Source organism: Anas acuta, chromosome 28 (genome assembly GCF_963932015.1).
Source record: "Anas acuta chromosome 28, bAnaAcu1.1, whole genome shotgun sequence".
NCBI classification, from domain to species: Eukaryota; Metazoa; Chordata; class Aves; order Anseriformes; family Anatidae; genus Anas; species Anas acuta.
In genome coordinates, this window is record NC_089006.1 from 1,205,776 (window position 1) to 1,219,022 (window position 13,247).

Genomic DNA, 13,247 nt, shown 5'->3' on the forward strand with positions numbered 1-13,247 from the left:
GGTTTCCGCACGGCACGCGCCCACGCGTGGGGTGGGCGCGGGGTCCTGCTGGGACCGGGAGGAGCTGCGGGTCCTGGGGGGTCTCCACGGGCTCTGCAGCCTAAATCCCATCTCTGGGGACCCCGAAGAGGGCTCCCATTTCGGCTGCACCCCGAGCGCAGAGCACCCACATGGAGCACAGGGCCTGCGGGGAAGGGCCCTTCTCCCAGCCCTGCGAGGAGGGAGCTGGAAAAAACCAACAGATTTCTGCAAATCTTGCATGAAATTCAGGTTTTCTTCCAGGTTTCGCCAGCTTTCCCGCTCCTTGCTGGGAGGAGCAGAAATCTCGGTGCTGCAGCCGGAGAGGGGAGACCTCGAGGAGACCAGGGGAGGCCTGGGGAGCTGCACCCTACAACCGCAGGCACCCCCTGAGCCCCCTGCCCGCACCCACACGGGGCTGGCATCCCTCGGCCCCCTTTGGAGCAAAAGATCCCAGTCCCGTGCCCGGGCAGCGCTCCCGAGATGCCGACGTGCAGATAAATCACCCACCCACGGCACCTGCTCAGCAGCTGCGGGGCTGGGGAGCTCTAAAAAAAGCTGGGAGCAGATGGGGCCGGACCCCCCCTCACCCCCCTTTTTTGTTTTTTTACACCCTACTCGCTTTGGCCAGCGGGAAGGCGGCGATGCTGGGGGGGCAGCTTTGGAAAGCATCGCGCTGCCTCCCCCTGCCTCAGTTTCCCCATCCCTTACCGCAGCGCCCCGGGGGGGGGATTTGGGGCCGGGTCCCGCTGTGTGGGTGCTGCTGGGGGTGGGGGTCCCCCCCCTTTTTGTCCCACTCCCCGTGCGCAGAGCCCAGGCAGGGCGCAGGATGCGCCCTGGGGCTGGTGGAGAGGGGGGGGGACCCTTGGGGACAGCGGGGACACGGGGCCACCAGGTGGCAGCAGCACGTCGCGAGTGGCAGCAGGGACCCGTGGGGAGGGGGGGGCTGTGGGGACGGCCCTGCCGGGGCCAGCGAGGGGCGCGGGGGGGGGTTTGGGGGGGTCCGCTTCGTGCCTCAGTTTCCCCACTCCTCCTTCCACGCTCCTCGAGGCGCGCTGCGGCCTGGTTAAAGGAGGGGTGAAACCAGGCTGGGGGGGGTTGGAAATCATCCCCGGGGGGGTCCTGGGGAGAGGCCCCAGCCCTCTAAGGGCTCGCCCACCCAGCTCCAAGCTGGTGGCAAAATTGGGGAGAATCACCCGGGGTTGGGGCTGCTCAAATCTCCAGCGTTGTTTCCGTCGGGCAGCAGCTGGTGCTGGGATTTTGAGATGGTTTTTGGATGCTTTGAGCAGAGATTTGGGGAGAGATTTGGGGCTGGGGAGGGGGGACACATCTCTGCCCATGGCTGTCCTGCAGGGAAGGGATTTTCCTCGCTCCTGGATGGAAGGAAATGAATTCCCAGCTGCAGCCCAAGAATACCTGGAAATGGTTGGGTTTGAAAGGGGGACAAAATAAAAAACAGCCTTCGATTTATGGGATTGTTTAGGAAGGGAAATAGAGAAACATCCACACACGCACCCCCCCCCCCCGATGCGTGAGGGATCGGAAAATGCAGTAAATCACCCGGAGCCTTCCCAAACTCGGTGCAATTGTGTGGCCGTGACACGGGACTCGAGGGGGCTTCCTCTCCGGGGCCTGGGCTGGGAGGGGAGGAAGAAACAGAGGGGGGGGGTCCCGGTGCCCCCAGTGCCCTGCCGAGCTGCGCTTCAGAGCAGGGTTTTCCAGGCCCCCCCTGCCCCTGCGCTCTCCTGGGGCACCGGGCACGTCCCCGGTGCCGGTGCCGCTCGTCACCCATCCGTGTGGCACCGGGTGCTCCGTCCCAACCACCTCCCCCCCACGTCTGTGGTCCCTGCAGCGGGGCAGCAGCCCTGACCCCATTGCCTGCCACCCATGGGTGCCCCTGAAATTGGGGTGCGCCCACTTTGCCCCTGCTGAGCTTTGCAATTTGCCCTCACACCAGGCAGCCGGGAGCACCGCGCTCTGCTCCAGCGCTCTCGGAGCTCGAATGGGGCTCCGAATCCGACCCGGAGCACGGGGAAAGGCGTGAATCCCCAGAGATTAGAGGGTTGGGTTGGGTTGTTGCTTTTTTTTTTTTTTTTTTTTTTCCACAAAGCCATTCAGGGCCTGGAAAGGCTGCCTCTGTCCCCTCGAACCAGTCCGGCTCGCCACCGGCACTGCTATGCAAATCGGTCAGAGCTTTTGCAGGCGACATTGGGACCTGGATGTGCAGGAGCTGGCGGGGTAAGGCACTGCTGGGGCCGGCGGGGCTGCTTGGAGAGAGGCAAAAACGAGAGAGGAATGGGTAATTGGTTCTCCGTGCTTAACGAAGGGTCAGCGCAGGGTTCAGCAGCGCGCTCGGCGCGCTTTCGCTCTCCTTTTTGCACCTGGGGATTAGGAAAAAAAAAAAAAAAAAAAAAGGCGATGTTTGGAGGGGGGAAATGTGCTTTTTCTGAGTATTTCCAACTAAAAAGTCTTTAATCTCCAGCTGGGGAGGGAAAAGGGAGCGCTCCCAGCCCAGCCGCAGAGGAGCGAACAGCATCCGATGCCGTCGCTTCGGCTTTGCCGGCGAAACCCTGCTGGGAGCTGCAAGCACGGCTCCGGAGGTGAAGCGCAGCTCCCTGCCTCCCTCAGCAATCCCCAAAACCCCCCAAACCCCCCAGATTCCCCCTCCTCATGCAGCAAATTCGGCACCCCCAGGGCGACCCCAGCACCCCCGGTCCCGGCGCGATGCCGCCGGCGCAGTCGGAGCCCAGCAGCGGCCGCTTGCCGCCACCTCGCCAACTTTTAATTGCTTTCATCTGATTTTCTGCTGCCTCCCGTTTTCTCCTATCTTCCGAAATAACAACAGCAACAACGCAGCCAGGAGGATTTTCGTTTCGGCAGCGGCCGTGCTGGGGTTTGGGGCGCAGGGCTGGGGGGCCAGCACCATTCCCTTTGTCCGTGGGGCAGGGCGGTGATGGGTTAATGCAGAAAAACCAGGCTCGACCTGGCCCATCCACACCAACCTGCCGCTCTGTCGTAAGTAGTGTGCAGGGCTGCTGTTTTTTTTCTTTTTTTTTTCTTATTTTTAATTTAATTGACTCCTCCATCAGTGCCACTCGCGGCCCTGCCCGCTGCTGACGCTCTCCCCGTCTCTTTTCCTTCGCCAAACTTTTGCCGAGGTCGGGGGGGGCTCGGGCAAAACAAATAAATGGTGGTTTAGGGGGTGGTGAAATCAGCTCTGGAGGGGCTGCAGGAGGCCGTGGTGATCCCTTCCCTGCAAACCGAGGGGAAGATTAAAAAAAAAAAGCAGCCATGTGCCTCTTTGTGAGGGGAAGGAAAATGGGTCCCGGCGGCCGCCAGCGCTGCGATAGGCGCGGGCGCCGTGGGAAATGGGTGCCCTCAAAATAAGGCAAATCAGCCCAAAGTGGAGCCACAAATGGCAAAGCGATGGGTGGAGGTGTGGTGAGGTGCTGGGGCACTGCCGGCCCCAGCCGGGTGCCGGGGGGTGCTCCCAAGGGGCTGCGGCCCCCCCCCTGCCCCAGGGTGCGCGAGGGCTGCGTCATGCCTGGCCCATCCGGGCATCTTTTCGCCTGGTCGTGGCCAGTTTGGGGGAGGAATTAAAAATCTGGGATAAACACACGCTGACGTTCTGGTGGGACAGGCAGGAGCTGTCCTACGAGGCTTTTTTCCCCCCAGGCAGACCCCGAGGGTGATCCCGCAGTGGCTCCTGGCCGCGCATCCCCGTGGGTTCACCCTCGCTCCTGTTTCATCCCCTGGCGTTTGGGGCAAAAAGGTTCGGCATCAAAGGAGCTGTCCCTGATGCACCCAGCCCGATGCAGCCACCTTCAGATTTCACTCAGCTTCTTTAAAATTGGAAAAATGTGGTGAGAAAGCAAAAAGCTGGGACAGCCCCATGCCAGCAGCCGGCGTTCACCGCAGCAGGTCGGGGTCCTAACCCGGAGAGCTTCCCCCCGTGGCATCCTGGCTGATTTTCCCTTTTTTCCCCTGCCCATCGCCGTCTCCATCCCGCAGCTTGGGCTCTGTTGGGTTTTATTTCCCTGGGGGGTGCTGCTTGGTTTTTGTGGTGGTCCCAAACCCAAGCCCAGAAACCCCCCCACTGCCGGTGACGCTGCCTAAAGGCGATGCAGCGCCGGACCCTTGGGTGGCTGAGCCAAAAACTGCCCCAAGGACCCCGAGTTTGAGCCAAAAACTGCCCCAAGGACCCCGAGTTTGCCACAAAAATCAAAATGCAAACTCCACGCTCTGTATTCGCACTCTGTAATTCCTCCTCTCCTCGCACGCACCTCCACAAAGGCGCTGAGCGTGGAAAGCATCGCGCAGAATAAATTTTGTAGGGTCAGGCAGTGCCTGAGCCGTACCCAAGGCTTTTTGGTTCAAAATCTGCCCCGAGAGCAGGTACCTCGGGAAAGAAACGCGGCCGAAGAGGTTGAGTCGTGTTTGAATGAATCATCTGCTTGTTTTTTTTTTTGTCTTGGCGAGAGGTTTTAATGCAATCAGCTCCTCCCGAAAAGGGACAATAGCGAAGCGTGGTAAATATATTGTCCTGTGACCACAGAACAAATCCTGTCAGGGAAATGGAATTGAAGGATTGAAAAATGGGATTTCGGCAGGAAATATTGACCCGGCGTAAGAACAAATGTTATTTTTGCAGGACGAGGAAATCGAGCCTGGCTCAGGGCTACCTGGGGGCAGAGGAAAAGTTCCCCGAGCTGCTGAGAAGTGTGAATTGGGGCTGACTTTGCCCAATGGAGTGCTTGCCACCCAAAACATTTGGGAAGTCCCCTTCTAAAGCAAAACAATTAACACAGCCTGAAAAGAAAAGAGCGAAGAGACACGGAGGGGTTTTCCCGAATCTGTTTTCGAGGGGACCCCACAAAGAACCTGGAATGTGTTTGTGCCAAGGCCCCTGTTCGTGTCGGGGCCCTGAGTCGGGTCCTGGGTTTTGGGATCGGGTCCTGGCTTTTGGGATCGGGGCGCTGTGACCCTGCAGGCACCGTGGGCAGGGGACGAAGCCCCCAGGGACATCGGGGCAGGAGGGACGAGCTCAAAGTGCCCCCGCACCGCTCACCCCTCGCCGTTTGCTGCTCCCCAGCCCAGCCGCAGGGAATTTGGGGCAGCAATCCCACTTCGCAGAGGCTCCCGGGGGAAAGAAATAGGATACGAAACACACTTAAAATTTTAGCAAATGGGCTTCTAAGGGGAAATCCCCTCATCAGTAGGGGACGATGGCCCGGCACCCACCGCAGCTGCTCTGTCACCTTCCCGTGTGCGCCATGGGTGCAGGATGCGGTGCTGAGCCCCAGAGCTTGTGCTGCCTGTGTGGCCACCAGCAGCCGGTAAGAAGCCAATTTTGGGGCGTTTTCCAGCTCTGCGTGGTCCGCAGGTGGAAATGAGCTCACACAAAGTCCAGCGCCAGCGAGGGACCCGAGTCCCAAAGCGCGACTTCAATGCAAATCCTTCAGCTTTGTTAAAAGCCAGCCTAAATACCCCTGGGCACACAAGGAGCCGGAGAATAGGGCCGGTTTGTTATGGAGGGCATTATCCAGCCTCAATTGCTTGATTTTTTTTAAATCCTACTTAATAGTATTAATCTGCAAGTATCTTTTATGCTCCTTTCGGAGATAGCCGCGGAGGCACGCCGGGCTGTCCCCGGAGGACTCGCCGTCTTTTCCTTCGAGGAACGGGCAGAGCGGCCCCGACCTTGGCACAAAATGCTGCAAAAAGGAAAAATTAAAGCCGGGAGCAGCCGAGGGAGGCCGGGGAAGGAGCAGGTTGCAAAACTTCGGCTGGCAGCCGTGCCCCGTGTTTTGGGGGAAAAAGCTACCCAAAAAGTCCAGAGCAAGCTCCGTTCATTTTATTATTTTATTTTTTTTTCCCCAAATTTCAGCAGCTCAAAGCTCCGAGGGGGGATTTTTTTTTTTTTTTTTTTCCAAGGCACCTCCGTGCTTGCCGAACCGAGGTCGGATTTTGACTCGGGCTGTGGCAATGGGGAGGAAAAATAAATTCCTGGGGAGAAAAGCAGCTCTGCGATGTGGCGTTAGAGGCACCGATGAGGTGGGTTTAACACTGCTCTGAGCCTTTTAAAGCACAAATTAATGAACTTGAGACCGACGCGATATTGACGGTGATCTTTCCTTCCTAATTTGCTTTTTTATTCGTTTTCCTGCTCAGTGCTCGCCGGGTCTGACCAAGGGCTCCTCGCTCCGGGCCGGCTCAGAGGGGAGAGGCTGCGGTCCAGCCAGGTGGGTTTTAAATCATTTTTGGCCATCGCATCGCTCTGCACAACCGGGCTTAACGCCGTGGCAAAGCTCCGACAAGGAGCGGGGAGAAGCGAGCTGCTGCTTTGGGGTCTTTTCTGGGAAAAAAAAAAAAAAAAAAAAAGGAAAAAAAGGTCTCGCTCATGTTTCTGGGGAGGATTACCAGCGAGGTCGGGCGGCTCTGCAAAGAAAGGAGGCGGCTGGAGGAAAGGGAGAGCCCGGACCCGCAGGACGGTCGGGCAGGAGCCTCCTGGTTTCCTTTATTCTCCAAGCAGGCGTCCGAATTCCTGGCTTGGGAAGCGGCAACTTCCCACGCAGGGGTGCTGGGGGTTCGGGTCCCCCCCTTGCTCTGAAGCTGTGCCAGCAGCGGAGGGGTCGCGATCGGCTTTCCCCCGCTTTAATTCCTTTTCCCACTTCTCCCGGCTTTTGTGCTTAGAAAAAAAAAAACAAAAAAAACAGGCAGGAAAGAGCGGTCCTGGAGCCCGTGGCTATTCAGGGGGATGTGGAGGCTGCAGATAAATATCTGGGCTTTGAAAAGAAGAGGGTTTATTTCTTTATTTTATTTATTTTTATTTTTTCTCTTCCATTTATTATCATCTCTAAACGCAGCACCAAAAATACCTGGCGAGAGACCGGGCTTCAGGCTGGTGGCATCCTCAAAAACCGCCTGCTCCTCTTTGTAAATTCAGAGGACGTCCCCCGGCCCCGCAGAAGTGATGTATTCATCTCCTTATTTTATAGAAATTGGATAGATTTCCTATAATCAACTTCCCTGCCTTTTGCTAAAGGTTACTTTGGGGCCTTTTTGATTTTTAAACAGAACAAAGAGATGGATTCAGCCCTCCTTGGTTTAAATAAAAGGTGTCAGGACTTTCGGGTCACAAAACACCAGGACGAGGAGGGCTCGTGGGCAGCAGAAGCGGCCGCCTTCTGCTTCCAGAGCGGCAGCAATTATCTAAATTACCTGAATTATCCGAATTATCCTTACGTCTCCCCCGGGACGGGATCCCCAGCTAGAAGTTGGGACCACCAGAATAGCGCTGGGGTGGGGAGAAAACCCAACCGGCGCAGCACAGCCGTGGGTGAGGTGGGTAGGGAAGGGTTCACAGGGGGAAATTGGGGAATTATTGGGGTGCCCACGCTCCGTGGTACCCACCAGGGATGGATTCATCCCAAAAGTGGCCTCCCAAAAGGGCAGGAGGGTCCCAATTTCTCCCTGTCCACCCCGCGCCCAGCCACGCTGAGCCTCATCCTCCGGACGTTATCCCGTGCGCAAAAACTTTTCGGGACCTGCCTCATCCTAGAGAAAAGTCCCGTGGGGTGATCCCCACGAGCCTTAACGTGCCTCGCAACGCGAAATGGAAAATTTTGTGATCCAAAAACAGCCTCGCAGTTGGGGAGCCGGGCAGGCGTGCGCCGTGCGCTTTGGTGGGGTAAATGCGTCGGAGAAGAGGCACAGACCTGGGGCAGGTTTTGGGGGTACCCCTCACCCCCAGAGCTTTTCCCAAACCAGGGGGGTTCCTGTCCCCATCTGTGCCAGGAGGGAAGTTTTCCCTTCTCGTTTTTTGGGCATTTGGGATCCTCACCTGTGGCCAGCTACACCACGGGAGGAATTTAGGAGCCGGGAGGTGTGTAAAGACTCAGGGAAATTGCTGAGGAGAGGGGAATGCCGAAAAAATTCAGCCTCTGTGCCCCCTCCGTAAGAGGTCTCCGAAAGGATTTGGGGGTTAATTTGGGCTCCCTCTGAAGCTCGGGGAGCTGCAGGGATCCCAAGGGGTCTGCACAAAGCCGTGCCGGGAAGGTTCGGGCTGGGCAATGGGAGAAATTCCCTCAGCCTGTGGTGAAGTTGGTGCCCCGTGCCTGTCGGTGTCCCGGAGGAAAATGCCCTCGATTTTCGACTTTAATTTGTGGCTAGACCCGAGGAAACGGGGTGGTTGGGCTCGACTGTACCCAAAGGGCTCCCTAACGGAGCCGTCCTGTTCTTTTTGGGGTTTTCTGCAGGGCTTTTATGGAACTTATGGAATTTGGGGTTTTGCCCCGCACGGTTGGGGAAACCGAGGCACGGAGCGAGCCGGTGACATCCCCAAAACCAAAAACCCAAAACCAGACCGGGCTGAGTCCAGCTGGGGACACCCAAAGACATGGCCTTGATGCCTCCGAGCACCCCAAAACCATCCCAAAGCTGGGCTCTGTCCGCACCGGGCCTCCCCCAGCCCCGCTCAGCCCCAGCGGCTGCGGCCCCACGGCGGGGCGAGCCCGGCGCAGCGCCCCGGGGGGGCGGAGGGGAGCCCCCACACAGCCGCAGCGTGTGAATTAACCAACTTTGTTTTCCACCAGGCTTTTCCCTTAATAGCCGTCCCCCTCCCCCTCGCTTTTGCCGGCGTTTGAGGAGAAGTGAGGCGTGAGAGATCCTTTGGAATAATGAGGTGTAATTAGCCCTGGCAGCTCTTATCTTCCACTCCCCCCCCCCCCCCCCCCTTCAATTAGATTGAAATAAAAAAAATAAAAAAAAAAAATAAAAAGTGAGGGGAAGAAAAGGGGAAAAAAAAAAGAGGGGGGGAGAGAAAAGGAAGAGGGAGGGAGGCAAGAAAAAGTTGGGTGCCTCGTCCGGCTCCGTCCTGAGCCCCGAGCATCCCTCGGGAGCGGCACGGGGTGGCCACGGGGGAGCCTCCTGGACCTCTCCATCCCCATCCCGCCCCCGATTTACACCTCCAATTCCCCCCCTGCCTCCAATTCCCCCCCTGCCTCCAATTCCCCCCCTGCCTCCAATTCCCACCTGCAGCATCGCCCGGTGCGGTGCGAGGGGTTGGGGGGGGGAGCTGAGCCTTCGGCCTCGCCGTCCCTCCCGCCTCGCCCCCGCGTCCCCGCGCCTGCCCCGCTGCCATCCCCTGATCTTTCGTCCCCGTGACCCTGATCTTCAGGCTGACAGGCTGATGGATGGGCAGCGCCCCGGTGATTTACCGCGTCCTTTAATATTTGGCCGGGCGGCCGAGGCCCTTGGGCAGCCGGCGGGGCTGGGGGGAGACGGCCGGGAGATTTGTCAACCTTTGAGGCGGGGAGGCGGGAGGGAGGAAAGGGCCCTGTCTGTCCGCGGTGATTTATACACGGTGGCGGTGATTAAATTGGCCTTAGCTAATGATAACTAACTAGTCAGGGGCTGACCTTTCCCTGACAATGGAAGGGGGCCGGGAGCCACGCTGCTGCAGGGTGTCTAATGGGGATGTTTCCTCAGCCAAGACACCACTTTTTTATTATTATTATTATTTATATATCTCTTTTTTTTTTATTATTTTTCCCTTAGAAATGGTTTCCTGGCCCTCCCCGTGTACCAAGCTGCAGGACGCCGTGCGCCCCCCTCCCAGGGTCCGAGCCGCCCCCCGCCGGCCTCCAGCGCCGCACGCAGGTACCTGGGCCCCGAGGGGCTGCGGGGAACGGGAGAGGAGAAGCAAATGGGGGGGGTGGATTTCATCGGGGACCCGTGCACGCTTCCAGCAGGAAGCCTCGACCGAGCTGGACTTGATTTAGGGCTGTGCCGAGGTGGCCTCAAGCCTGGAACCCTCCAGCCCCAAATCTGGACCTCCACGCACGCCTCCCTCTCTCCATCCTTCCCTCTCTCTCCATCCCTTTCTCCCTCTCTCCCTCTCCGTCCCTTCCTCCTTCTCCATCCCTGCCTCCCTCTCCAGCTCTCCCCGTCCCCTCCGTCCCTTTCCCCGTCCGTCCCCATCTCTCCCCCGCTGTGGCTCCGGCCCCGTTCCCATGGAGGGGGACAGCCCGCGTCGCCCTGCCGAGCCACGGAGGGCGGATTTGAAATCATCCAAATGAGCTTTTCCACCTCAAATCGTCTTTTTGCCTCTTCTCTGCCCTAAAAAAATCCCACAGCCCTTGAGGGAAAGCCTCTGACCGCCCCCAGGTTGGGTATTTTTCCCTTTACACAACGTTCTCCAATCTTGGTGTTTTTGTCCCATTTCAGCCGTGTGTTGGTGCCGTCACCCCCGGATCGCTCCCCGGCCAGGAAACCACCTTGAGACATCCCCGAAGACCCCAGAGATGTGCCGGTGGCTGGAGCAAAGGGGAAAAAGGACCAAAAACCCACCGGGACCAGCCGCCCTGGTGCGCCCCGTGCCCCCCGGCCCCATGGATAATAGCGGGGCTGCGGGGGCGATTTCACGGAGATTAACCCCGCGCCTCGCGCCAGGGCTGCCGCTGCCCTCGACACCGCTCCCCGAGTGTATCAAAGGCGGATTACAGCCAGATCAGCCCCGTGGCCGGATTTATTAGCGGCAATTTATCACCTGGAGGCAGCCGGGGAGGGTGGAAGGCCAAGGGCAGGGGCGGAGGAGCCGCCCAGCCTCCCTGCGGGGACCCGCGGCGTCGGCGCGGAGACCCCGGTTGAATTTTTGGCACGGGGTCGGGGTTTCCTCCCAGTTCCCCGAGGATTTTGGTGCAGGTTGGGAAAAGGCAGCTCGAGGCGGGGAAGAGGGGAAGCCTTCAGCCTCGGGCTGCCCCTCCTCGCCTCCCTGGGGCTGGGGAAGGGGGACGGGCGCCTGGCACCGCTTTGGAGGGCCATAGGGTGCCGGAGCCCCTCGGGGCCGGGGACGTCGCACGGGGCACTCCCATGGGGCACGAGGCTCACACCGATGCCACCAGACCCCAGCGGCCACCCTGGGCACCCCCAGCCCCCCGTGGTGCGGGGACACCCGGCTCCGGGTGCGTGGCTGAGTCGGGGGAAGGAGCCTGGAAGAGGTTAAAGTGGGGCGAGCGGGGAGAGAAGGCTCGGAACGGGAACGGGGCGTTTTAATGACATTCCATTAAAGCTCCCTTTGGGGCCAGCGCGGCCGCCATGTGCTCCACATTCTCATGGTAATTATGAGACATCTGTATAGAGGCTCTTTTCTCATCAAAGATGGCTCTCTTCAAAGACACTCCTGGGAAACCCTTCACCTCTGACCCGGGGGGTCAGCGCTGAAACAGTGGCTCTATAGTGCGCGTTACTGTAAAGCCGAGTATCCTTTTTCCTCCGCTAACCTGACCAGGTCCCGGCTTTTCATGCGGGCCCGCGTTGAGCCGAGGGGGTGGGGGGCACCGGTTTGGGGACGGGTCCCCCCCCCACACACCCCTCCTGCGGTCACCGTTTCGTTTCGGCAGCCCCGGCCACGGGTGCCGCCGCCGCCCGCGCTGACCCCGGCCGTGGCGATCAAAGCGGGAAGAAAAGGGTTTTAATGAGCGGGGCCGGGGCGGCTTCTCCCTTCCCGATGTCCTCCTCCCCGCTGCGCCACGGCAAATCCCACCCCGGCTCCTGCGCCAAGTCCCTGGGGGCGATTTTGGGGGGTCACGATACGCAAACGGCCCTCTCCAAACGGTGTCCCCATTGCCGGGGACGTGCCCCACGGTGCCACCGGGCTCGACGCCGGTTCTGCAGCGTGGCGAGGCCACCCCGTGTCCCCACACCCCACGGGGACGTTTCCACCCCAAACAGCATCACCGCCCTCGGTGTCCCTTGGGTGCCACCTCCCCGGGCAGGGGACAGCGGGGCGGAGGGGACGGGTGCTTGGTGTCCCCCCCCCTTGGGGTGGCTCCGTCCCTCCGGCACGGCAGCGGCGCACGATCCCCGGGGCCCTTTCCAATAAGTGGCAAATGATTCTTGGTCCTGTCGCTCCCCGGCGGCAATAAACCTTCCTCACAATGAAGTCATTTGATTTCCGCGTCCTGTAATCGCCCGGCGATTTGGCGTTAATTAACGAGCGCTTACGGGAAGGGACGGCCGCGGGAGCGAGCGCTGCGCTTTTCCAGATGACGGATGGGCCTCCAGCGCCCACCGAGCCCCCCGCAGCCCAGCCCCGCACCCATCCGGGACGTCCCAACAGGGCAGCGAGCCTAACGAAGCGCCCGGCTAACGAGGAAAGGGAAAGCGGTGCCAAAAAGAGCCCGGAGGATTTGTCATTTTTGGGCTCGGCACGGTTGCGCCCCCCCATCCCCGTGGCTCCTGGATGGGGCTGGTGGGGAAACTGAGGCACGGAAGGGGAGCGGGGAGGTGGAAGGGGACGTTTCTTTGCCACAACCCCCCCTAAAGGGATGGGGGCATCCCAGTGGGGTGGCTTTGGGGTCGGGGCCGGGGGTGCTGGAGCATGGTGTTGACTCAACAGGGAATTAAGCTCGTTAGAAAGCAGCGGGGTCTGCGGGGGGAGACCCCGGGGGCGTGAAATCCCTCGCTCCCCCCCCCCCTTCCCCTGCTTCAGCCCCAGAAATGGGGTCGCACAGACCCCTCCGGTGCATGACTGGGGCCCCCCCAGTTTGTCCCAGTGCCCAGCTCGGAGCTGTGGGTGTCTCATTTTCCCCAGCAGTGCAGCACAGGGGGGCTGGTGGCGACGTGGCACCGCGGTGATGGAGCCAAACGTCCCCTGGTGCCACCACAGGAGGTCGAGGGGTTTTTGGGGGCCTGGTGGCACCCCCAGATAATGGGATGGGGAAAGGGATAGGGTCAAGGATGGATGGGATGGGATGGGATGGGATGGGATGGGATGGGGATAAGGGTGAGGGTGAGGGTGAGGGTGAGGGTGAGGGTGAGGATGAGGATGAGGATGAGGATGAGGATGAGGATGAGGATGAGGATGAGGATGAGGATGAAGGTGGGGCTGGGGCTGGGAACAGGAATGGGGATTGGGATTGGAATGAGTATGGGGATGAGGATGAGGATGGGAATGAATGGTAATGGGGAAAGGATGGGGATTAGAATGAAGGTGGGAATGGGAATGGGAATGGGAATGGGAATGGGAATGGGAACAGGGATGGGAACAGGGTTGAGGACAGAGACAGAGATGAAGCTGGAGCTGGGGATGGGATAAGGATAAGCGGGGCACTTCCCAGGGTGGGGATCTGGGAGGTGACCCCACCCTGTGCCAGGGGGCTGGATCCAGCCCATGAGGACCCCCAGGCCCACTGCAGGGAGCTGGGGAGCAGCACGGGCACCCTGGG

General features: G+C 59.8%; 1 long non-coding RNA gene across 2 annotated transcripts; it reads left to right on the forward strand.

Moving 5' to 3' along the window:
- Window positions 1-992: 992 nt before the first annotated feature.
- LOC137845615 (uncharacterized) lies at window positions 993-11,962 on the forward strand. Of its 2 annotated transcripts, XR_011090238.1 has the most exons (5): window positions 993-2,256; window positions 5,953-6,072; window positions 6,190-6,260; window positions 9,577-9,678; window positions 10,246-11,962. It is a non-coding gene; the product is annotated as an uncharacterized lncRNA (long non-coding RNA). The 2 variants fall into 2 exon arrangements; XR_011090237.1 differs by lacking the exon at window positions 5,953-6,072 and having other exon boundaries at window positions 1,006-2,256.
- The last annotated feature ends 1,285 nt before the right edge of the window (window positions 11,963-13,247 follow it).